Raw genomic sequence first — 26,777 nt, 5'->3', positions numbered from 1 at the left:
TTCTATATTGATATTCAATTGCCATCCCCTGCACCATGCGTCAATTCGCTGCAGATCCTCCTGCATTTCAGTACAATTTTCCATTGTTACAACCTCTCGATATACTACAGCATCATCCGAAAAAAGCCTCAGTGAACTTCCGATGTTATCCACAAGGTCAGTTACGTATATTGTGAACAGCAACGCTCCTACGACACTCTCCTGCGGCACACCTGAAATCACTCTTACTTCGGAAGACTTTTCTCCCTTGAGAATGACATGCTGCGTTCTGTTATCTAGGAACTTTTCAATCCAATCACACAATTGGTCTAATAGTCCATATGCTCTTACTTTGTTCATTAAGTTATGTGATCTACCCATCTCATCTTCAGCATTCTTCTGTAGCACCACATTTCGCAAGTTTCTATTCTCTTCTTGTCCAAATTATTTATCGTCCATGTTTCACTTCCATACATGGCTACACTCCATACAAATACTTTCAGAAATGACGTCCTGACACTTAAATCTGTACTCGATGTTAACAAATTTCTCTTCTTCAGAAACGCTTTCCTTGCCATTGCCAGTCTACATTTTATATCCTCTCTACTTCGACCATCATTAGTTATTTTTCTCTTAAAATAGCAAAACTCCTTTACTACTTTAAGTGTCCCATTTCCTAATCTAAATGCCCTCAGCATCATCTGATTTAATTCGACTACATTCCATTATTCTCGTTTTGCTTTTGTTGATGTTCATCTTATATACTCCTTCCAAGACACTGTCCTTTCCATTCCACTGTTCTTCCAGGTCCTTTGCTGTCACTGGCAGAATTACAATGTCATCGGCGAACCTCAAAATTTTTATTTCTTATCCATGATTTCAATTCCAAAAGTATGGGACTACAAATGGAAATTTACTGCGTGCGTCTACCGCCAACAGCTGTCGCTTGTTCCAGAATGGACCCGCGAAATCAGTGTGCAAGCGTTGCTTTTGCCCGGCTGGACGTTGCTACCAGAAAATAATGATGCTCGGCGAGTTGCTTTGTGTGAACTGCGCGCCAGAGACATCGACGTAAGAAAGAGAAGACTTTCCCCTAGAGGGAGTCAGAAATTACGATCCGTGCATCGTCATTCTTTGTATGTAGCAGCACAACACCAATCAACATGGATAACGTGTACAGACTTGAAAAGCAGTGACATGTAAGTGGATGGTGAGCTTCTTTCAAACTATGTGGACACTCATGGTGCACATATTGCAAAACTACGCAAAGATCTGGGTCAGAAGTAGTTGCTCCTGCAATGCGCCAGAGTCAAGAGAAAAATTTTGAAGATTTCAAAGTCTTTAGTGTCAACTTGGTAACATAATTCCCCAGACCATTATGAGGCTGTGACAGTACTGCCTGGTGACAAAGCCAAGAAGTCAGCGTTAGAATGGTTATGTACATCAACTTTTATTGATAATTAAACTATAATAGAGCCCAGCGTTGCGACTTTTGCGCTGTAAATGGTGGGACAGGCTTGTAAGGATTGTACAAAGCCACTGAAGGCCAATGATTCTTAAGAAAATCGAATATTCGACAATACAAGTATGGGCGGAACTTGGCGAAACCGTAGAAAGCGGCCAGCGCCTCTTTTTCAGGTTGACTATAATCGCACTGCACTTTGCTGAGAGCTTCTGAGGCAAAAGGAGTGGGCCTTTCGTATGAAAAAAGTCTATAGGAGGGCACTACTGAAATCCCAAAAGAAGGTGCATCCACAGCTAACACCACAGTGTTAGCGGATCAAAATGAACCAGACAACGGCGACTTCACGAAGCGTCCTGAAACTGCTGAAATGCGACCAGACATTCTTGGGATTCCAAAAAGGGAAAATCTTTCTGCCGCCCCGGTTTAGCGGACCAGCAGTCTGTGCAACGCTAGTAGTAAATTTAATGTAAGATGTTAATTTTCTCGTGATGGTCTGTAAGCCTTTGATGACACGTGGCGCTAGCCATTCTTTAATCGCAGACAAGTGCGAAAAAGCAGGATGAATACGCTGTGCGTTTATACAAGTTCGTAGTTTAAGCATTTTTCCTTGTTATACTTTATGCAAGACATAATAAACACTCTAAACTTGCTAAATGTTCAGCAGGCACATGATCTACAACAATGATATCATGCAGGTAGGCTATACATGTAGTAATTTTGGTTGTTAATTGTTCCAGGAAACACTGAACGATAGCGGAACATGAGGCACTGTTGAATGGTATTCTTTGAAACTGGAGCAATCGGAGGTCAATATTGATCACAAGATAATGCTGCGGCTGTTCGACAAATGGTAATTGTAAATATGCCTCAGATAAATCAGTCTTTGGACAGACTCTGCCTTGTCCGAACCTGTCTTTTAATTCTTCCAGTCATGTGACAGGAAATGAATCCACAGCACAACACTTTGTGCGTTTATTGTTGCTCTGAAATCAGTACCCAAACGAAAACCTCCTGATGGGTTTTTGAGAATGACGAAGGGGAATGCACACTGACTTGCAGAAATGGCTTGTATCACCGCATTGTTTTTTCACAATTCCAGTTCCTCTGCAACCCGCTCACATATTGCACTGGGGGACAGGCCTTGCTCAGTAATACCATGATTGCGCATTATGTTAAATACTAATGTGCAACTCAAAATCTTTAGCCCTTCGTAATCCTGATTCAAAAAGTTCACTGTACGTATTGCACAAGTCAGTATCATGAGTATGAGTCACTGAAACACTAATTTGTAACACATTGTCTTGTATGCAAAGGATGCTGTTTCTGGAACTTGGTACATAGAATGAAACACACTTCATAGCATACCAAAAAGTTGTTGCGAAACTGCACACGCAGAGTACCGGTATTTCACGTCCATCATATGCGGGTAAAATAGAAGCAGGTCTTGTAGCTGTAGGCTACCGATCTCATCATGGTCGTATTTATCGACTAGGGAAACAGGTACACCTGCGTCTAATTGAAATTTGAGCCACTCTGAATGGGACAAAAAGTTTGTTCTTCTGTCTATGGACTATAGCAGAAGGTTTCCACGAAATGGAAAAATCAGACTTTATTTGTGCTTGCTGCACTGTCCAGGCTGTGACATCATTCACTTGCTGATAGCTGTTCTGTGGCTTCACGATAGACTGGTACCGTGCCTGGAGGCATTCTAAACAGATGGTCTGGATACGAACTTGCTTACCGCACTTGAAACAGTGTGCTTCACTACAAGGACAGCCATTCCTATTACGATTAGAAAAAACACTGTGGAGAAGACTTGCTCATCTACACCTCCTGTATAACGTCATTTTTACGTTTCATCTGAAGCTATTTTAACAGTGACACTAGACTGAGTGCAAACAAGAGAAACAACCGGAGCCTTGATCTTCTGGTGTGTCCACAATACTTTGAGTCTCTATAATCGATAGAACAGTTTTCGGATCCGAGTCTGCCAATTTTAGGACAGCAACACATATGTGTGCATGTATCACGTTCTTCGTGATTGCATCACGTAACATAACATCGCTATAATTTTGTTCGCTAAAAAACTTGAACTTGTAATGCCTTGATAGCCTCTCAGTTTCAGCAATACACTGTTTCAACGATTGTTCAGTGTGTTTCTTAGGACGAAAAAATTTAAGTCTAACGAGTTCTTCATAATTAACATCTTCCAGACGATAGTTGGGAAACAATTTGAGACACAGACGATAGACGTTCGCTCCAACAGTGGACAGAAAGCATGGAATGTGCAACGCAACTTTAATGCTATATGTGGAGAAATGGGCTTCCAGTTGAGGCCGATATTCCGAGTAATCTTCTTCCTTGCAGACAAACGGACAAAACTTGTGTTCAGCACCGGCTGTGGTGCTCCTTGTTGCGGCAGCAAGTTCGTCAACTGTTGAGCGGTCATCCACTCTGCTGCGCATGAAACTGAGCAACTTCGTTTCAGGACAGTTGATGTGGGATTTCAGACATGGTTAAATACTTTCAACTAGGTACACGAACACAAAAATATTGCCACTGTCACTAGCCATTCTCCCAGCACGCCCACTCATGCAGGCAATGGCGGAAGTACAATCAAAAGTATTCGTCGCCTTTGTTGTATACAGGGTGTTACAAAAAGGTACGGCGAAACTTTCAGGAAACATTCCTCACACACAAATAAAGAAAAGATGTTATGTGGACATGTGTCCGGAAACGCTTAATTTCCATGTTAGAGCTCATTTTAGTTTCGTCAGTATGTACTGTACTTCACCGCCAGTTGGCCCAATTGAAGGAAGGTAATGTTGACTTCTGCTAGAACATGTGCCTTTACAAGTACGACACAACATGTGGTTCATGCACGATGGAGCTCCTGCACATTTCAGTCGAAGTGTTCGTACGCTTCTCAACAATAGATTCGGTGACCGATGGATTGGTAGAGGCGGACCAATTCCATGACCTCTACGCTTTCCTGACCTCAACCCTCTTGACTTTCATTTATGGGGCATTTGAAAGCCCTTGTCTACGCAAACCCGGTACCAAATGTAGAGACTCTTCGTGCTCGTATTGTGGACGGCTGTGATACAATACGCCATTCTCCAGGGCTGCATCAGCACATCAGGGATCCCATGCGACGGAGGCTGGATGCATATATCCTCGCTAACGGAGGACATTTTGAACATTTCCTGTAACAAAGTGTTTGAAGTCACACTGGAACGTTCTGTTGCTGTGTGTTTCCACTCCACGATTAATGTGATTTGAAGAGAAGTAATAAAATGAGCTCTAACATGGAAAGTAAGCGTTTCCGGACACATATACACATAAGATCTTTTCTTTATTTGAGTGTGAGATATGACAAAATAAAATTAACTGGTTTTGCTAATGATATTGTGACGCAATAATCTCAGTCACATAAAAATCGAAAGGAAGATCATCAATGAAGTATAACTATTAGCACTGAAAACACATTTATTATGGGCACCAACGTGCAGGAAAAACAAAACTGGGCCCTGGATGATGGTACTACTATTTACACAAACTTGGAATATTTCGGAATATGCAAATATTACAAGCATAAGTAATTTCCAGAACTCTGTAGAAATGGTAAAGAAAACTTAATATACACTACTGGCCGTTAAAACTGCTACTCCACGAAGATGACGTGCTACAGACACGAAATTTAACCGACAGGAAGAAGATGCTGTGATATGCAAATGATTAGCTTTTCAGAGCATTCACACAAGGTTGGCGCCGGTGGCGACACCTACAACGTGCTGACATGAAGAAAGTTTCGAACCGATTTCTCATGCACAAACAGCAGTTGACCGGCGTTGCCTGGTGAAACGTTCTTGTGATGCCTCGTGTAAGGAGGAAAAATGCGTACCATCACGTTTCCGACTTTGACAAAGGTCGGATTGCAGCCTATCGCGATTGTGGTTTATCGTATCGCGACATTGCTCCTCGCGTTGGTCGACATCCAATGACTGTCAGCTGAATATGGAAACGGTCGGTAATACGGAACGCCGTGCTGGATCCCAACGGCCTCGTATCACTAGCAGTCGAGATGACACGCATCTTATCCGCATGGCTGTAACGGATCGTACAGCCACGTCTCGATCCCTGAGTCAACAGATGGGGACGTTTGCAAGACAACAACCATCTGCACGAACAGTTCGACGACGTTTGCAGCAGCATGAACTATCAGCTCGGAGACCACGGCTGTGGTTACCTTTGACGCTGCAGTACAGACAGAAGTGCCTGCGATCGTGTACTCAACGACGAACCTGAGTGCACGAATGGCAAAACGTCGTTTTTTCGGATGAATCCAGGTTCTGTTTAAAGCATCATGATGGTCGCATCCGTGTTTGGCGACATCGCGGTGAACGCACATTGGAAGCGTGTATTCGTCATCGCCATACTGGCGTATCACCCGGCGTAATGGTATGGGGTGCCATTGGTTACAAGTCTCGGTCACCTCTTGTTCGCATTGACGGCACTTTCAACAGTGGACGTTATATTTGAGATGTATTACGACCCGTGGCTCTACCCTTCATTCGATCCTTGCGGAACCCTACATCTCAGCAGGATGATGCACGACCGCATGTTGCAGGTCCTGTACGGGCCTTTCTGGATACAGAAAATGTTCGACTGCTGCCCTGACCAGCACATTCTCCAGATCTCTCACCAACTGAAAACGTTTGGTCAATGGTTGCCGAGCAACTAGCTCGTCACAATACGCCAGTCACTACCCTTGATGAACTGTGGTATTGTGTTGAAGCTGCATGGTCAGCTGTACCTGTACACGCCATCCAAGCTCTGTCTGACTCAATTCCTAGGCGTATCAAGGCCGTTATTACGGCGAAAGATGATTGTTCTGGGTACTGATTTATCAGGATCTATGCACCCAAATTTCGTGAAAATGTAATCACATGTCTGTTCTAGTATAATATATTTGTCCAATGAATACCTGTTTATCATCTACATTTCTTCTTGGTGTAACAATTTTAATGGCCAGTAGTGTATATTCAGTGGTGATTCGACTTTATCTGTCCCCCCAAGGTGAGCCAACCTGCAATGGCAAGCGTTACATCATACTGCATGCATAACTCTCGGCATTGCTTCCTCTCTTGGAGCAACAGCTACTCCCATGGCGTCGACTATATGCTTCCACATACAGATCTCCTCACTGGTCATCTGTATAGTTGCGTTGGAGGATCGTGTCGTCACTGACACGACACGACACAATGTAACAATTTAAGATGTTTTCCGATAGTCTCGCTTTTATCACAGGCATAAGAATCCATATCAAGTCTCCCGGACTGTATCTCACTGATTAATGCATAATGTTAATGCGCCCTCCGCTTCTCCAGGGCGTCCGAAACCGAATGTGAACCATCTCTCTTGCTTCTTGGGTCCTGGCTATAAGGTACTCACATAGTCGTCCTGAGGATCGTCATTTTGAAACCCGAACAGTGTATCCATTGTTTGTCGTTCAGGACTCGTGGCTGTAAAGCTGAAAAAAATGGTTCAAATGGCTCTGAGCACTATGGGACTCAACTGCTGTGGTCGTAAGTCCCCTAGAACTTAGAACTACTTAAACCTAACTAACCTAAAGACATCACACACATCCATGCCCGAGGCAGTATGCGAACCTGCGACCGTAGCGGTCGTGCGGTACCAGACCGTAGCGCCCAGAACCGTTCGGCCACTCCGACCGGCTGTAAAGCTGATAGAACGGTGTGAAGTCCGTAGTGTCTTGCGTCGCTCTGCCATAAGCGAATGTCACTATGGGCAGTATCGCATCTCAGTTTCTCTGTTCGACATTGTTGTGTACATAGATTCCGCGTAGTCAGCGCGTACACAACTTTCCCACTAGAGCGCGCCCCGGTAAGAACAACAGCGCAGATGCAGCGCTCGTCCGTCTCTGCACTACGAGATGGCGCTGTCTTAGAGACGGACCAAATTTGCTTCCGCCGATCCGCGTATTAACATGTAACGCAGCCAATGAGATTGCTGCTAACGTAGAACCTTTTCTCCTCGCAGATCACACTCGCGCAGTGATACCTGAACGCTCGAGATATTATAACGAGTGTACAGCCATCCGATTAGTCAATCTGCATCAGTCTGCATTAGTATGCATTTGTCTGTACCAGTCTATAGTCAAGTTTCAGTCTGCGCCTAATAAGATTATCATATTCCTGTACATAGCCATGAAGAGAAATGAATAGACACTTTGTCAAGTATCAGAGATATGTGAGAATAAGATTAACGTACCAAGACCAAAGGAACTTCAGATGGTCAATTGTAAATAGCATCCAGAATCAAGTTAAGTAAGGTTTATGATTTCTATTATTTTAATAAATGTGTGTGAAAATTAATCAAGTTCTGTTTAAAGTTGGTCACCGTCAATCTGCTACTCTAAGCGGGCAAGTGGCATTTCTATCGTCTGACCTAACGGCAGAGATAAACACGCCACGATAAGACTACGAGACATATTGCTGACACTCGCCTACTTCGTTAGAGCGACAAGTCAAATAATCTGATCGTGTGTGTACCGAAGGTCTTACAGTACGCGCACCACAGACATCAACATATGTTGAGAGGATATCTGCTGACATTTTATTAACGTTTTCTGTGAGGCCAATCGTCTGTGATGTCTTCCTGTAAGTGATGCCGAAACGAGAAATTACCTCTGATACTTGTTGTGGTGTCACCGCCAGACACCACACTTTCTAGGTGGTAGCTTTAAATCGGCCGCGGTCCATTAGTACATGTCGGACCCGCGTGTCGCCACTGTCAGTGATCGCAGACCGAGCGCCACCACACGGCAGGTCTCGAGAGACTTACTAGCACTCGCCCCAGTTGTACGGACGACTTAGCTAGCGATGCAACACTGACGAAGCCTCGTTTATTTGCAGAGAAGATAGTTAGAATAGCCTTCAGCTAAGTCAATGGCTACGACCTACCAAGGCGCCATAGCAATTGATAGTTATCGTATGAAGCATGTCTCATCAAGAACGATGTATACAAATGATAGATTAAAGTTAAGTATTCCAGCAGCTACGTACTTTTCTTTATAGCATTCATTACGTATCCTGTTTCAGACCTCACGCCATCCTGCGTGAGCTTATAGCGTGCATTTCGGCCTTCCCTAGCTGTATAACACTTGTGTCGACTGGGAAACTTTTCCTCTATCAGAGATCATCAGACAGGTTCAAAGCGATGTCTTCTACAAGGAACCTTGCCATTTCTGGAGCTTCAGCACTGGGATAGCCTTCGTGTGAACATTGTGGGTGCAGTTGTCAGTGCAGACTATCTGCACCATCAGTTCTCGCTTGTTGACTTCGAGAGCCTTCACAAGAGGTCCAGTTCAGTGGAACCGCGCTGCTGCAGGCGAAATGGGAATCAGCTTCCGTAAAGGTAATGCGGCACGCGCTTCCATCACTGTCGTTCCTTACAGTGGTTCACACACTGTCTGACGGCTCGGTAGAGACCTGACCAGCGATATCTGTGTCTAATTCTGTCTAGAGTCTTCATCAATCCCGACCGACCAGACGTTTCAGTATCGTGCAAATACTTCAGGATAGCCAGCCATAGATGAACTGCGAAGATGAACAACAATTTCCACCCCAGTGGATCACAGTGTTCCCTTTATACTCTTCTGTTTATTAAGTGGAGCTCTCTTTCGATCGGTACCTCCTTCTTCAGAGCTTCTACAGTTTTCAGCAGTGCTCGATCTTCCCTCTATTCAGCAGCAATGTCATTTAATGCAACGATAACTGAGATTTCATTCACGTTGCTGTGTTCAACCCAAAGGATTTCTCGAAAGGTAGTCTGTGTCCTTGTGTTTGTTTCTGCTTTCCTATACCACCGTGATGTTCTACTCCTGCAGCTTCAGTACCAATCCCAACAGTCAACACCTCGAATACTTCAGGCAAGTAAATAAATAAATGTCGTGTCGCACCACGGCCTGGTGCAAGCTTTTCAGTTTCACGTCACTTCGGCGACTTACGTGTCCGAAATACCAGCGGCACCCGGTTTTCCCCGGACGGTCACCTATCCAAGTACTAGCTGGGACCAACGTTGCTTAACTTCAGTGATCGGGCGGGAATCGATGTTACCAACGTGGCAAGGCCGTTACCCTTCATGCAAGTCACGCAGCACTGAAAATGGTGATCCATCACTACAATGAACAGTTTCTTAAATAAAGTGTTTGTGAAACCCCATCGTTCATTGTCTAACTTAATTGAGAATAACACCTCTCTTTTTTAACGTTGGTTTGTTGGCTAATTAATAACATTTAATTACTAGTGGATAAAGTTGAGGAAGTACAGTAGACTAAAATGAAGCTATTGATTTATTAATGCCTTTGTAGACGATATTAGGAAATCAGAATGTCGGAATCATGCAACGAAATTCTATAGACACTTTGCGTTCTGCAGTGATTGATTCTGGAACACCATTCACTACACTCGTGCTAACGAAAAACATTATTTACGAACGCGGCCGAACACATATTACGGTGCCCTTTTCTCAACTAACGGCCGACGCTGAATGACAACCACAACTGCCTCCGGGCGTGCGCCCGAAACCAGCAACATGTGATTGTTTAACCAGTGAGATTTAGGAAAACGTTGTCGCAGCACATTTGTTCTCCTGACGAAAGAGGTAAAGCAGTGGTAACTTCGCATTCCCAGAACTGTTGAATTTTTTACCCTGGATTCCTTAAGCTAATGCGAAATCCGAGGGAAGAAACACAAAACAAACTGCTAACGAGACATTCAAGTCGTCCAAGAAATATTACAAATATCAAACGAGAACAATCAGACATAAACATGGTGGAATACTTGCCATTAATACGCACGCTGAAGCGCCAAAAAAACTGGTATAGACATGCATATTCAAATACAGAGATATTTAAACACGTAGAATTCGGCGCTGCGGTCGGCAGCGCCTATACAGGGTGTTGCAAAAAGGTACGGCCAAACTTTCAGGAAACATTCCTCACACACAAATAAAGAAAAGATGTTATGTGGACATGTGTCCGGAAACGCTTAATTTCCATGTTAGAGCTCATTTTAGTTTCGTCAGTATGTACTGTACTTCCTCGATTCACCGCCAATTGGCCCAATTGAAGGAAGGTAATGTTGACTTCGGTGCTTGTGTTGACATGCGACTCATTGCTCTACAGTACTAGCATCAAGCACATCAGTACATAGCATCAACAAGTTAGTGTTCATCACGAACGTGGTTTTGCAGTCAGTGCAATGTTTACAAATGCGGAGTTGGCAGATGCCCACTTGATGTATGGATTAGCACGGGGCAATAGCCGTGGCGCGGTACGTTTGTATCGAGACAGATTTCCAGAACGAAGGTGTCCCGACAGGAAGACGTTCGAAGCAATTGATCGGCGTCTTATGGAGCACGGAACATTCCAGCCTATGACTCGCGACTGGGGAAGACCTAGAACGACGAGGACGCCTGCAATGGACGAGGCAATTCTTCGTGCAGTTGACGATAACCCTAATGTCAGGGTCAGAGAAGTTGCTGCTATACAAGGTAACATTGAACACGTCACTGTATGGAGAGTGCTACGGGAGAACCAGTTGTTTCCGTACCATGTACAGCGTGTGCAGGCACTATCAGCAGCTGATTGGCCTCCACGGGTACACTTCTGCGAATGGTTCATGCAACAATGTGTCAATCGTCATTTCAGTGCAAATGTTCTCTTTACGGATGAGGCTTCATTCCAACGTGATCAAATTGTAAATTTTCACAATCAACATGTGTGGGCTGACGAGAATCCGCACGCAATTGTGCAATCACGTCATCAACACAGATTTTCTGTGAACGTTTGGGCAGGCATTGTTGGTGATGTCTTGATTGGGCCCCATGTTCTTCCACCTACGCTCAATGGAGCACGTTATCATGATTTCATACGGGATACTCTACCTGTGCTGCTAGAACATGTGCCTTTACAAGTACGAGACAACATGTGGTTCATGCACGATGGAGCTCCTGCACATTTCAGTCGAAGTGTTCGTACGCTTCTCAACAACAGATTCGGTGACCGATGGATTGGTAGAGGCGTACCAATTCCATGGCCTCCACGCTCTCCTGACCTCAACCCTCTTGACTTTCATTTATGGGGGCATTTGAAAGCTCTTGTCTACGCAACCCCGGTACCAAATGTAGAGACTCTTCGTGCTCGTATTGTGGACGGCTGTGATACAATACGCCATTCTCCAGGGCTGCATCAGCGCACCAGGGATTCCATGCGACGGAGGGTGCATGCATGTATCCTCGCTAACGGAGGACATTTTGAACATTTCCTGTAACAAAGTGTTTGAAGTCACGCTAGTACGTTCTGTTGCTGTGTGTTTCCATTCCATGATTAATGTGATTTGAAGAGAAGTAATAAAATGAGCTCTAACATGGAAAGTAAGCGTTTCCAGACACATGTCCACATAACATATTTTCTTTCTTTGTGTGTGAGGTATGTTTCCTGAAAGTTTGGCCGTACCTTTTTGTAACACTCTGTATAAGACAAGTGTCTGGTGCAGTTGTTAGATCGGTTACTGCTGCTGCAGCGGCAGGTTATCAAGATTTAAGTGAGTTTGAACGTGGTGTTATACTCGGTTCACGAGCGATAGTACACAGCATCTCCGAGGTAGCGATGAAGTGGGAATTTTCTCGTAAGACCATTTCACGAGTGTACCGTGAATATCAGGAACCCCGTAAAACATCAAATCTCCGACATCGCTGCGGCCGGGAAAAGATTTTACACGAACGGGACCAACGACGACTGAAGATAATTGTTGAACGTAACAGAAGTGCAACTCTTCGGCAAATTGCCGCAGATTTCAATGCTAGGCCATCAACAAGTGTCAACGTGTGAACCATTCAGCGATACATCATCGATATGGGCGTTCGGAGCCGAAGGCCCACTCGTGTACCCTTGATGACTGCACGACACAAAGCTTTACGTCTCGTCTAGGCCCGTCAACACCGACATTGGCCTGTTGATGACTGGGAACATGTTTACTGGTCGAACGAATCTCCTTTCAAATTGTATCGAGCGGGTGGACGTGTACGGGTATGGAGACAACCTCATGAATCCATGGACCATGGATGTCAGCAGGGGACTGTTAAAGCTGGTGGAGACTCTGTAATGGTGGGGGGGGGTGTGCTGTTTGAGTGATAAGGGACCCCTGATACGTCTAGACACGACTCTGGAATGTGACACGCAAGTAAGCATTCTGTTTGATCACCTGCATCCATTCATGCCCTTTGTGCATTCCGCAGGACAATGTGACACTCCACCACCATACAGCGAGAAGTTCAGAGGTGGTGGTCCAGATTGTTTTACACGCCGGTACCTATAACACTCAGCAACACGTCCTCTTGCGTTGATGCATGCCTGTATTCGTCGTGGCATAGTATCCACAAGTTCATCAAGGCACAATTGGTCCAGATTGCCCCACTCCTCAACGGCATTTCGTCGTAGAGACTTAGAGTGGTTGGTGGCTCACGTCGTCCATAGACAGCCCTTTTCAGTCTATCCCAGGCATGTTCGATAGGGATCATGTCTGTAGAACATGCTGGTCACTCTAGTCGAGCGATATCGTTATCCTGAAGGAAGTCATTCACAAGATGTGCACAATGGCCGCGGGAATTGTCCTTCATGAAGAGGAATGCCTCGCCAATATGCAGCCGATATGGTTGCACTATCGGTCGGAGGATGTCATTCACGTATCGTACAGCCGTTAAGGTGCCTTCCATGACCACCAGCGGCGTACGTCGGCACCACATAATGCCACCCCAAAACAGCAGAGAACCTCCACCTTGCTGCATTCGCTGGACAGTGTGTTAATGCGTTCAGCCTGACCGGGTTGCCTCCAAACACGTCTCCGACGATTGTCTGGTTGAAGGCATATGCGACACTCATCGGTAAAGAGAATGTGATACCAGTCCTGAACGGCCCATTCAATATGTTGTTGGGTCCATCTGTACCGCGCTGGATGGCGTCGTGTCGCCATGGACGACGGAGGTGAAGTTGTGCATCATGGAGCCTAGTGTGCATAGTTTGAGTCGTAACACGACGTCCTGTGGTTGCACGAAAAGCATTATTCAACATGGTGTCGTTGTTATGGGGGTTCCTCCAAGCCGTAATCCGTAGGTAGCGATCATCCACTGCAGTAGCAGCCCTTGGGCGGCGTGAGCGAGGCATGTCATCGACAGTTCCTATCTCTATGTATGTCCCCCATGTCCGAACAACGTCGCTTTGATTCACTCCGAGACTCCTGGACACTTCCCTTGATGAGGGCCCTTCCTGGCACAAAGTAACAATGCGGTCGCAATTGAACTGCGGTATTGACCGTCTAGGCATGGTTGAACTACAGTCAACACGAGCTGTGTGCCTCCTTCCTGGTGGAATGACTAGAACTGATCGGCTGTCGGACCTCCTCCATCTAATAGGCGCTGCTAGTGCATGTTTGTTTACATCTTTGCGTGGGTTTAGTGACATATCTGAACAATCAAAGGGACTGTGTCTGCGATTCAATATCCACAGTAAACGTCTATCTCCAAGAGTTCTGGGAACCGGCGTGATGCAAAAATTTTGTTGCTGTGTGTATTTCCAACACCTAACATACATTCAGCCTACAAGTTTTCTATCCCTCTGTTACTCTAGGTCACACACAGAACACGCAATTGTATACGAGTCGAATGCAGGTTAAATCACACAACTAATACACTCACAAGAGAACCAAGGAAAGAATGGTTAAAGGTGTGATAAAAGACCTGCCGCAACATCTATAAGTGATGTTATGATCACATGAGCAGAAGTGACAAAAATCGGTAAAATTATGAAAAGTTGCCAAAAATAGGCACAAAGTGAGGGAAAATACGCCAAATGAGGGAGAATGGGGAAGTGCTTACATGTCTGCTTGGTGCAGGGAAGTTCTTGTGCACGGGAACGAGTATCTGATAGCAGAGGAATACGAGAGAAAGTTGACATGGCAGTACTGGGAAACAGGGAAACAGCGATTTTTCGTTGGCAGCGATAGGACGGCTGGAGTGGATTGTTTAACGTGGATGACCAACAAATGTAGGGTAAGAAATTTATAGGTGTCGGATCTCAAGCCCAAGTGTGACCCAACAGTTTCGGCAACCGCCTTATAGATTTTTATACAGTGTCCTTAGCTAAAGAGCCTTGTATTACCAGTTTGGGGACTGCAATAAACAACCACTGGATGAATCACATGTTTGATTCTGTGCAAAACTGTTTACGTCTTTTAAGCACTAACAAATAGTATTTACAATGCGCTTCTCTGTACTCTCTATCAATCACAACCATGCAGTATCAGCTAACAAATATCTCACAGAACAGTTGCTGCATCGTTTTTAATATTATTCTGCTGTATGTCTATGGAGGTAATAGGGATGCATACAAGTTGCCGGCTGTCCTTGATGCTTTCCTTCGAAAGAGAATGATCTGCCTCTAAATTGACATGGATATGTGTTAAAGAATGGTAGAAAGTAGATGGAGTAATTGACTGAGAAGGGTTTAACGAGGTATGATTTAATGGTCGACTGATGACGATGCATTCTAGAGAGAGGGAGATATTGCGGCAGGTTTTTTATTGCACATTTAACAATTTTCTTCCGTTGTTCTCTCGTGGCTTTTGTAGTTGTATAATATAACCTGCATTCGACTCGTATACAACCGCATATTCTGCGAGTGAATTAGAGTGATAGAGGGATAGAAATATTGCAGGTTGAATGTGTGTTGGGTCTTGGAAATATATTTCCTGCATTGGAGTATTAACAGTGTTTCATTCCAAGCTACTAATACAACGGAAATCACATTGCTTTAACATTATAACATGGTTAAGTGTGGAACTGTGTAGCCTTAGGAACATGTGCTTATATTCTCTCTTCCCAGTACCTTGTTTGTATGGAATCCAAATACTACAACAATACACAGAATTGATAGCACAAGTGCTTTGCATAAAATGTTTCAAACTCGTCCCGTCTTTAGCTCCATCATGCATAAACCATACGTTTCTTCTTCTTAACCGTCTGTTATATCACCACAAAATTCTCAAATGTATAAGGCTCATATCCACTATACACCAATAAGGAGTGCTAACCTTTTCAGCATGCTTGCCTCTAGAGAGATCGTGTTTGACGCAGCACTAAGGGTGAAATTTGGAGACAGAAGATGGACCTCGTTTCGAAATAGAGAACGGAGTGCTGCTGTGGATATGATTCGTTTGTTGGCGTGGTAATCATCAGGGGTGGTGGTGAGAACTTTCAGTCTCTGACTTTATCCCACGAATGCGAGAATAGTTTGTGGCCCACATTAACACGGGGGAATATCAAATCGTAATAAAATCTTACCGAAGTTATAAAGTGTTTTTGCTAAGGAACTTAGTTTTTGCACGTTCTCTCTGCTGATGGCCATTTTCTACACTAAGAATCTATATTTGTGTCATGTGATGTAGGCTGTGTAAAAAGGTTTGCGATATATCCACATATATATGACGCTCTCAAAGTAATGGATGGGATGGTCTGGCAATTGAAATTGTGAATCATGCTGCTGTGTCATCGGCTGAGAGTATCACAAGAATTACACAATGAGAGGTTTTGTTAATGTGACAATTCATCTAGAGTGGTGGTTTGGACCTTGAGTAATTGGGTGAATGCGTTGAAACTACGAGAAACCTGGTATAATTGCGAAATCGATGGAGAATACGTAAAATTTATGAAATTACGACAAAAATGTGGAGGGATGAGGGTATTTACATGTTCGCCTGGGTGCCTGACAAGCATTCCATTCCTCCAAATGTTGGATTGACTGATTGTGCTAACTATCCATGCTCTATTCGTTTAGGTCCTGCAGAGTATCCCTTTGTTCCACATATGGTTATGCATTGTAAAACATAAAAATGAAAGACGAAGTTTCCAAAGATTTGGGGATCTGGATGACAACCAACTAAGACACTGAAAGAGCAATCATATACCTGGGTGCAATATACACCATGAATATGAGTACTCAGTGCTCTGGGTCTTCTAAAATGGAACACCGAGACATCTGCTACACCATTACTGTGGAAGATGAGATTAAATTTAGAAGTCATCACTTTCGGATAGCTGTTTGGAAACGCTCCACAATGCCGCAAACTCATATGCTTTCCATTTAATGCGACGTCTTCCACATTTTTGTCAATAATAAATATCGCCTCTGTCTTATTTCGACCACCCTGTGTGTTGCGGGAGTTTACAACATATTATGTCCAGCTTTCAGTGAGAGCCAATGGATTGAAATGTGTTAATGTCAGTTTAAGCACCTAACACAGACCTCGAAGTCATGGTAGAAAAAAAAAAAAAAATGTATGGCTGTGCACACAGTTGAAGTCATACACTTCTGCGATGTGCTACAGCAAAAACAGTGTATCAATCTGCTTATGAAAGAAGAATACAAGGACGCGCTCCTTGTGACTGATAGCCTGAGGGAAATGGTCTTACTTCAGTACAGGCGACAAAACTTTAACACACGTCCGTGGAAGCGACTTCGATCGGTGGCCGCCTGCTCCAGTAAAGCAATGCTTGTATATTTAATGGGATTGCCGCATATGGTCGATTTCAACTCGCATACGGTATTTGTATCAATATATCGGAAGACAGAGTAGCGGTATAATTTTATTCAGTTCACTAGCAGTTGACTTTAGCGAAGTTTTCATAGTTTGTAGTTTTACTCCGTTGGATGTTACAAAATTGACAAACAGAGAGAGACACTGTTGTGCCAACAAGGACTGCCACACTATTGCACTGTCGTATTTCTAGTTTAGTATTCATAGGATTATGATAAATGAGATTAGGACATGTACAGGGAGATATTTATAGACTGTCATTCGATATCGATGAACTGTAAGTGTTATGCTTCTGAATTTCATTGTGCAATCCATGTATACTCTGCATGGTTGTGAAATTCCTCCTGCAAGTTAGTGTGCTATTTTTGTCTTTATTACAGCTCTCTACCTAGTCTGTGACAGATAGGGAACTAGACAGCCTACCAAGTAACGTAACAGTGCTGTCGAAACGTGACGGGATTCTGAGAGAATTAGCAGCAGCCTCTGACTTGGCTGGGGTTTCAGTTCTCCCTGTTCTGGCAAACGCCGACTATCGTACAAGAACATACACAACATAAATGAAAGACGAGAGGAATATTTAATGGCAATTACGACCTTTCTTTATATGTGATAACGACAATGTGGCGTGTTACTTTTGCTATGGTAGGACGCAAAAAAAAAAAAAAAATCCAGCTCGTATGGGTGTGGAAATACCATAATTTCTCGGACTCTATACACCAATTAATGATAATCAAGATACTTGTTGGAAGTATTCTCCAACTATTACATGGATATTTGAGAAGATTCAACATCGATCACTGACAAATGTTGGTGCTGGACATATTGATAACATCTGACTTCCTACCACTCCTGTCATCCTGGACGCCCTGTATGGCCAGGCGGTCCTCTCCGGCAGACCACGTCTGGCTGTGGACCAGGTGTGCTCTCTGAGACCCACATCCACATCAGCAACTAGTGCTGCTTGACCTCTGGCGTAGAGCGCTGCGTATGGCCAACGGGACAAGAGTGTGCAGCTACTGGCGTGGCCAACTCGCGGCAGTGCACTGCATAATTTTCCACGATCTCTGATATCTGACCATAACAACTACTACTATGGAATGGAACATAGTTTAAGCGTGTGGCGTTTACTGCTTCTCGATACAGTCCGTTGGGCACTATCTTTTAGCAGAATGGTGGGAGTTGTATTCGTTATTGTTACTGTACTAGCATGTGGTAGACACTCCTCCTCCTCATTCTTCATCCTGGTGTAGTTGAAAGAAACAACTTAGGGATTATACAGTGCTTTAAAAACCAACAGCAACGTGAAATTTCTGACTGATCAATATATTCTTTCCAATAGTGATGTTGTGAGCACACACACCAGTCCAACCCCATGCCCCATCTCCTCCAAATTGTTTAAGGGTATTGCATGCAACTGAGTTGAAATTTGAAATTTTCAGCTGCATCGACCAACATGAAGCAAGGAAAACATGCTGAAGGGGGAAGAGTTTCGAAACTGGGTAGTTGCGGGATCGAATCCTCTAATTTCCCACAAAATATTCCAGTCCTTGTAGCTGCTAATAGGAAACAAGGGAAAACTGCCCCACACAGAGGGTTTAGATTTAATTAATTGGTCAGTCAATCCGATTGAGTGGCGGTAGAGCAAATGGACCATTTCCAAGTCATCCACAACCCAGAATTTTGGGGAGGGCTGGGGATTTATGAGGTATCCACTACTTTGTTTTTGGACAAAAGAGGGGTTAGTGTTGTTTCTGGTGCCACGCAACAGATGCTCGCTGGCCAGGAAGCAGCCACTTGAGAGAGTGAGAGGCAGATAGGTAGATAGAGACAGACAGAGACAGAGGCAGACAGATAGAGACAGAGCATGTGTTTCAACAGGAATTTCTCAGGTGTCAGTAGCAAAGAGTTGCTGCCACCTGATGCTTTGGCCGACAGGAAGTAATTGGAGAGACGATGCGGAGATGAGGAGGGGATTGGAGGGAGGATGGGTGGGGAGATTTTTTCTCCCAGCGTCCTCTGCTGGTGGTATTGTGAACCAACTCAGTATCTGCACAGCAGGGCGAGCATAGAGAGCAGCTGCTTCCAATGAGCTGGGATGGAAGATGGGTGTTTGGGAGTAAAACAGGAAGTGAGTCTGGTATCAAAGGGACGCCAGCACCTGGTGCTATATTCAGGGAATAAGTAGCAGGCGATTGGGGACTGCTATGGATGGCACCCCAACTATTCCGCAGATGCTGCCCATTGTTCAATGCGTGTGCAGCTATAGCCCCACTATTGACCAGCAGCCTGTGGCCAGTGTGCGAGAAGGAGCAATTGTGTGCAATCAGAAATAGCCTTTTTTGGCAGATATGTAACAGTTTAATTACGTGTGGTGTTTTTTGCTGATTTCATGACGGTATTCCTTGCGCGATCAGAGAATGGCGATCTGTTTGCATATTTAATACTTTTATTCAATGTATTTTACAAGACCTGCATCTTCCAAAATGAACAGCACACAATTATGAGCTTCTCCCTCGAAATAAAACAGAGATGAACCCCTGTGAATTGGTGTGCAAACAGAATTTTATAAATAAACAGTACATTATTATTATCATGTCCTCTTCATTTTAAGTGTATTTCCTGTCATGAGATTCTTCCACTCCACCAGCCCAGCGAATTTTCCTGCCAATTTTTTTTCTAGAAGGGGTGGGGAGGGAGGGGATGAGAGGGCAAGGGGTGACAGTTAGGTGGGGACATCCTCTGGTGGTGGCATTGTCCACCAGCTCAGTAAGGCCCTGCATATCAAGCGACCACACACAAAGCTTCTTCCCACCAACTTTGAGGAATTTTCCAACAGGATAACACCCATAATTTCCAAAAATAAAGATAATTCCAATCTATTTGACTAACTAATGTATGACTGTAAGCAGCTAATGTTCAGTGACAGAATACAGAGAGGGGGACAGAGTAAGGCTAAGGATTTCAGTAAGGGGAAGAGGAGGGAGAGAAGTGTGCCAGAACTGAACAATAGGTTAAGGGGAACAATAGGTTAAGAGGAGGTGAGGGCATGACATGGAACAGAACTATAGGTTAAGGGGGATTATTCCCAATTAGCATTACAACAGGTTTGCCTTTGAATGTATGCAACCCGCACTAACAAAACGCTTCCGAATTTTGCCCATAAATTTAAGTGTGTATGGAACCTCCATTAACAAAACGCCATAGCACAAGCATTACCCTGCTACTGATGACGCTTCGTCAAAATTATTGAGATCTTCTGGAGAAAATACGATAACAAAACTATTCCATCAGATATGCAAGGTATATGCTGGAGGAGAAATACCCTCAGACATCAAGAAGAACAAGATAATTTCAATGCCAAAGATGGTAGTTTGTGATAGACAAGACTATTACCGAATTATCGGCCTACTAAGTCATGGTTCCAAAATCTGGTCGAGCAGGGTAGCCACAGGGTCTGAGGCACCTTGTCATGATATGTGCAACTCCCCCTGTCAGAGGTTCGAGTCCTCCCTCGAGTGTGGGTGTGTGTTGTCCATAGAGTAAGTTAGTTTAAGTTAGATTAAGTAGTGTGTAGGCTTAGGGACTGATGACCTCAGGGTCCCATAAGACCTTACCATCAATTTCCAATTTTTTTTCCAAAATCTGACACAAATTATTTGCAGATGTATCAAGGAGAATTACTAGAGAAAAGTAAGAACATGGGAGGCAATACTGACCCTATCCCAGTATTTAGGTTGAAGAAGGAGGACACACAGTTTTTCTGAAGGTAGCAGGGATAAAATACAGAGAGCATAAGGTTATTTACAATTTGCATAAAAACTGGATTGTGGCTGAAGGACATAAAGGATATCAGTTGTTGAGAAGGCAGTGTGAGCGTGTTGTAGTGTATTCCCAACGTTATTCTGTGCATTGAGCAACGACTCAAGGATACCCAGGATGCAACAGCAAGAAAAACATTTCTGAAAATGAGAAACCCATTTACACCCAATATAAAATTAAGTGTTGGAAGGTCTTTTCAGAAGATATTTGTCTTTAGTGTAATCTTGAATGGAACTAAAACATGGTTCAGACAAGAAGAAAATGGAAGCTTTTGAAATGTGGTGCTTCAGAAAAATCCTGAAGATTACAATGGTACATTAGACAATGAGGAAGTTCTGATGGGAAGGAAGGATATTTATTTCACAACTTGACTAAAAGTATTGATCATTTGATAGGTCATGTCCTAAGGCATATGGAATCATGCTTTGGTAATGAATGGAGGTGTGTGTAGGGAAGGGCAGAAGGGGGAGGAACAGTTGTGAAAGACCACAGTATGAATATGATAAAAAGGTCCAAGCAGGCAGGTTGGAACAGTTATGTAGAGATAATGGGCTTGTTGGATTAGCATAGAGAACTGCATCAGACCAGTCTTCAGACTTAAGACCACAACTGCAACAAAAGCAACATCATAAACGTAATTCTATTATTTAGTGTTTTGTTTCCTCCAGTCTTCTAAATGATTTGATTCAGCTCGTGACGGATTCCTCTCCTACACCGTAATCTCCATTTGCACTAAATGTTTTCAGTTATATGATGTATGTATTTCAATATCTATCTACTCCTAGAGCTTTTGCCTTCTACGGCTGTCTCTAGTGCCATGAAGATTTTCTCCTACTACGTGATACCTTCTCTTAAGGATTCGAAAGGGGAAAGGTAATATTTGCAGCTGGTCAAGCTAGAACACAACTATTCTGGTGTGGTAAGCGGCTGAGCACAGTAGGTGAACATTTATTGGTTTACTTAGTTTACAGAGGCGTACACTGGTATAGAGAAAATTCATATTTTTTCTTAAAACATTAAAAGCAATAATCATTGAAACATTAATATCATGCCATTTTTGAATGTAAAATCGTTCAAAATATGCAAGGTAATTACTGAAATTCGAAATTTCCCCAAAATTTGCTTTCCCTTTAACATCACAAAGGCAATGGCCTTGAGGCAATGGATACACCAGTTCCCATCAGATCACCGAAGTTAAGCACTGTCAGGTGTGGCCTGCACTTGCATGGGTGACCATCCAGGCCGCCATGCGCTGTAGCCATCACAGAAAACCATCATAACGACTGGGAGAGCGGTGTGTTGACCACACACCCCTCCTATCTGCATCCTCAGCTAATGATGACACGGCGGTCAGATGGTCCTGATGGGCCACTTGTGGCTTGAAGATGGAGTGCTTTTTATTAACATCATAAGGAACACCCTTTAACAAATATTACAGTAATCCAAAGTATTTACAGTAATCAAAGAAGTTCTAGATTGCCTAAGTTTCCTTTTTCTTTAAACATTAAAACAACTAACTTTAGAAATTTAAAATTATCCAGGGTATTCTTTCTAAACCAAATAAGCTTAAGTTCAGAACTCTTTCACGTCAGTTCACAGCAACTGGCCATAGGGATACTGACATGTAAATGACTTAAAGTCAGTTCAGCCAAACCATTCATGAGAAAATCAACATTACGATAGTTAAAGAAGAACCAATAACATAATATCATTACAGTTCACTGAAGCATAACATGTGCTAATGTGACCGCACACAAATCAACCTTTCATCAGTATCAGATACATCAGTACATGGCTCACTTTACTACAGTCCCAGGCAAAGAACAAACTCTTTAACGACAGATTATGACTATTAGTCTTAACCAACTTTAAGTTCACCCTGCTGCTTGAACATTAGCCAATCAGAAACAATGCAGCTAAACCTCAATGTGATTAATTGACAATTTTCTGACTACAGTAATTAATTTACTCCCTTACCTGAAAATTTCGGCAAGTGGAACCTCAGAACATGTATCGACAATCACGAAGTGCACTGAAGCTGACATCCCTCCCCTAGAGTGTCCTGCACACAGCTCAACATGATTTACACACCCCGGAAGGTCTGCAACAGAAAAGTATCCAATTAGCCACACATAACATGGAAATTTGCAGAACACTGCTAGGGTACAATTTCGTGGCACTACAGTCAATGATATGCCCAACTCGCTCTTTGGCGCAACATCCAGTGTGATGTGTCCCAGAGGAAATAGAAAAAAATGCTCCCAAGACTTGCTAACCGAAAACAGTTTAATTTACAGGATGAGCCTGCAGGCGACCGAAGTCGAACACAAATGGACGGATTATTGTTCCAGCCAACACGACACAAATGATCCAGTTCAAATTCCAAAATGAATGTCGACGCTCACCAAAATCAGTAGCAGGGCGAGGTACAATTCCGATGTGATGCGCTCCCTGCCTTCCGCCACTAAAAAGCAACCTCGTGGCCGCTGAACCATCACTCAGACGACGCCATAGCACTTCCCGCACTTTCAGTGTGCAACTAACGCGCACCCAGCTGTAGCTACATGGCTTACTCCGCCCTTTATCGGCCAAACCAGCAGTTACCATGCCTGATATCTCTGACTACAAAACGATTTTTCTTTGCGAAATGCGAGCTGATGCCAGAAATCGATGCTGTCGCATGTATGCATATCATGAGTACAAATAGAAAATCACAAGATAGTATCGCTATCTTAACACCTCGTTGTAGTTAACTTTTTCCACGATTTCTATTAGTTGTTGTTTCTGTAGCTAATCTCCTCGTTCTTATCTTATCGTACAATTTTCATTATTCTTGTGTAAAACTACATCTCAAACGAATCGACTCTCTTTTTTTCTGGTTCTCTAACGAAAATATAACTCTGTCACAAAAATTACCAAAGGTGAAAATTCCTCGGTAAAATTTTTAGACTCAGGCATTTCAATAGTTTGACTGCATCAGGTATTTTCTAGTATGATAAAACAATATGTGAGCTTTTAGCAGTTGTTTTGAGCTTTTGTAAAGAGGAGCTAACCTGTGAAGCCCAGGTAGAGCATCGAAAGTGAGGTGTCTGCAGAAATGTATTACATTCTTGGGAACATTCATGCAGGATGTGCCAACTTTCAGTATAGTTCTGGACACTGAAAGATAGGTGGTAATGAACTGATAATTTATCAAACTGTAGCACACAGAACATGCACAGTGACCATCATTTCGATTGTGTGCCAGACGATAAGATTTGTTAAGCAAATTATCTCTGGAATTAACAGGGGCTGTTTCAGGCCCAGTCGACACAAGTCACCTTTTAGGGTGCCAGAGATTTGTACACAGGTCTATCACAATCACCAGCAGCCGCTTGCGGCTCCCTGGGCTCCCAAATGCAGGTTTTGTGTATTGTGTGCATCGTAACTGGTAGTGAAAATTGACACGTATGAGAATGCACAAGGAAGAGGGAGGAGAGTGGGGAAGGGTTATGGTGATAGTGGGGTAAGCATTATGATGAGTCACTTGTGAAGAAAAGTTTCCTAGAACCAGCCCTGGAAATTAACACAATAACTGTAGGCAAGCAACAAATTCTGGCAGAAAGCAAGAATTTGCTAAGAAGAGATAATCCAGTATAACAGGGATAAGTATTAAAATAAATTGTGTGTTTTGTAAGTAACTTAACTGATGATTTTAAAATTCAGTATATTTAATTAAATTAACCGTTTTTAAATTAACTAAAAAACTAATTTTTACAATAACTCAACTAATTATAATAACCAACTGATTTATAACTTAATTATTTAAACTACACCACGATTTAAATACAATAATATGTGTTAGTTAAGAAAAGTACATTATTTTAAAAAATCACATTGTAAATGTTAGTAAATAAATAACATAAATTAGTTAACAAAAGTAAATTATAAAAATATACAAAGTGCTTGTAAGGTAATAAAATGTATTAGTTAAAACAAAACTACATTATTTAAAAAAATTTTCATTGTGAACTCTAAGTCATGAAATTCATTATTTCTGTTTTAAGTTTCTTCATTCCTTTGTATTTCAATTTCATTTGTCCTTTTCTAATTACTTCATAATCAAAATCATTAATTAATTTAGAACATATATTTGGTAAGAAAACTTTACATTCATATTGAGTTCTAGACAAAGTTGTTCTTCATACCAAGCATTTTAATATTCACAGCTTGTAATATTAAATAAAACATTTATCTTTAGCTCTTTACTTTTTTTATCTTCTTTAAAAATACTTACATTGTTGAACTACTTGATAAAAGTAGTTTCCATTTATATAAAAAAATAATTTAATAGTTTTACAAAAATTAATTTGTAGGTTGTATTCAACATATTTTTAAAAAATTGTAATTTTGAACTTATAGCTAAATGATTCATTGAAAATTATTCTTTTTTTAATTTTTTTATAAATCTAAAAAAGTTATCTCTTATCAGTGCAAAATCTAAACGAAATTCAAACTAAACTAAAAGAAACCTATGAACAAATTGATCAATCTGAAAAAGATATTAATTGTTCTACTTGTTTAAGTAATTTATGAAAACGAGCAGCAATCATATTTTACATAAACAATGAACTGATAAATGGTTAAAGTAAAAACAAAATTTTCCATTTTGTATAATTATTATTAAAAATACAGTACCAGAAAAAATTGAAATAATTGATATTTATACTATATTTGTAGCTCAAGATGAAGCAGCATATTTTCATTCTGATTAATTAAATATTTAAATTGAAAAATTATAAAAATTTACTTTATCACAAATGTAATCAGTTTTATATTTATAAATAAAACAACTTCAAAATTTTGTAAATATTGTAATACAGAGAAATCAATTGATAATTTTAATTAACAGAAATGTAAGAAAAGTACTTTAGAATATATTAAGAATAAGAAAGCTTTGACTTTATGATTTATTATTTATTAAATAATATTTTCGTTTATGATTAATTAAGAAAATTATTAAAACCAATTGATTGTTGAACTAAAAAGTACACTAATTGGTTGTTAAAGTAAATAGTAAACTTATTCTTTTAAAAACCAATTGATGAAAAGTAATTGTTAAACTAAATAATTAACAAATACACTTTTTGATTAATTATCTATTAAATAATAGTCCTTGTACATCTATTAAATTATTATCATTTTGTTAAAAAATATTTTTTACAAATCTAATGAATAAGGAAAATGGAATCATACATTGGTACTGAACTACAAGTACAACAATTTACTGTTTCTACCCTTCGTAAATTTTGTAAAGTAAAAAATTAACGAGGATATTCAAATTTTCATAAAGCTGATTTAATTAGATTAATTTTTAGAAATCGTTCAGTTTTGGTTAGAAATAATACACCTTAAGTAAGTGAGAATCATAGACATATTGTTAGAAATAATACACCTGAGTAAGTGAAATACTATAATATTGATGATGTTTTCCTAACTAAAGTAGACAAACCATTAAAAAATATTTCCATTTTCTGCAAATATATTTGTAAAACCGGAACCAAGAGATTGGAATACAATTAAAGATTACTTATTCGAAAAAGCATTTGAAAACAGATTACAAACTATAAGTTTTGAAAACAGTGTACATATACTTGATCCTAATCATTTATTAACTGCCATAAAAACAAAAATTTTTCAGCTTGTTAAAGACTATTTGAAAGTACATCATGGTTTAAAGATTAATTTTCATTTATATTGTGAATATAAACTACAAACAAATAAAATGAATGAAAAAGTTCGAGAATTCTTCACTTGATACACTTTCAACTTCCCCAGTGTCTCACAAGACACTAGCC

The sequence above is a fragment of the Schistocerca americana genome, chromosome X (assembly GCF_021461395.2).
Source record: "Schistocerca americana isolate TAMUIC-IGC-003095 chromosome X, iqSchAmer2.1, whole genome shotgun sequence".
Lineage (NCBI taxonomy): Eukaryota > Metazoa > Arthropoda > Insecta > Orthoptera > Acrididae > Schistocerca > Schistocerca americana.
The sequence above is the reverse complement of the archived record's forward strand: the minus strand, read 5'-3'. Positions refer to the sequence as shown.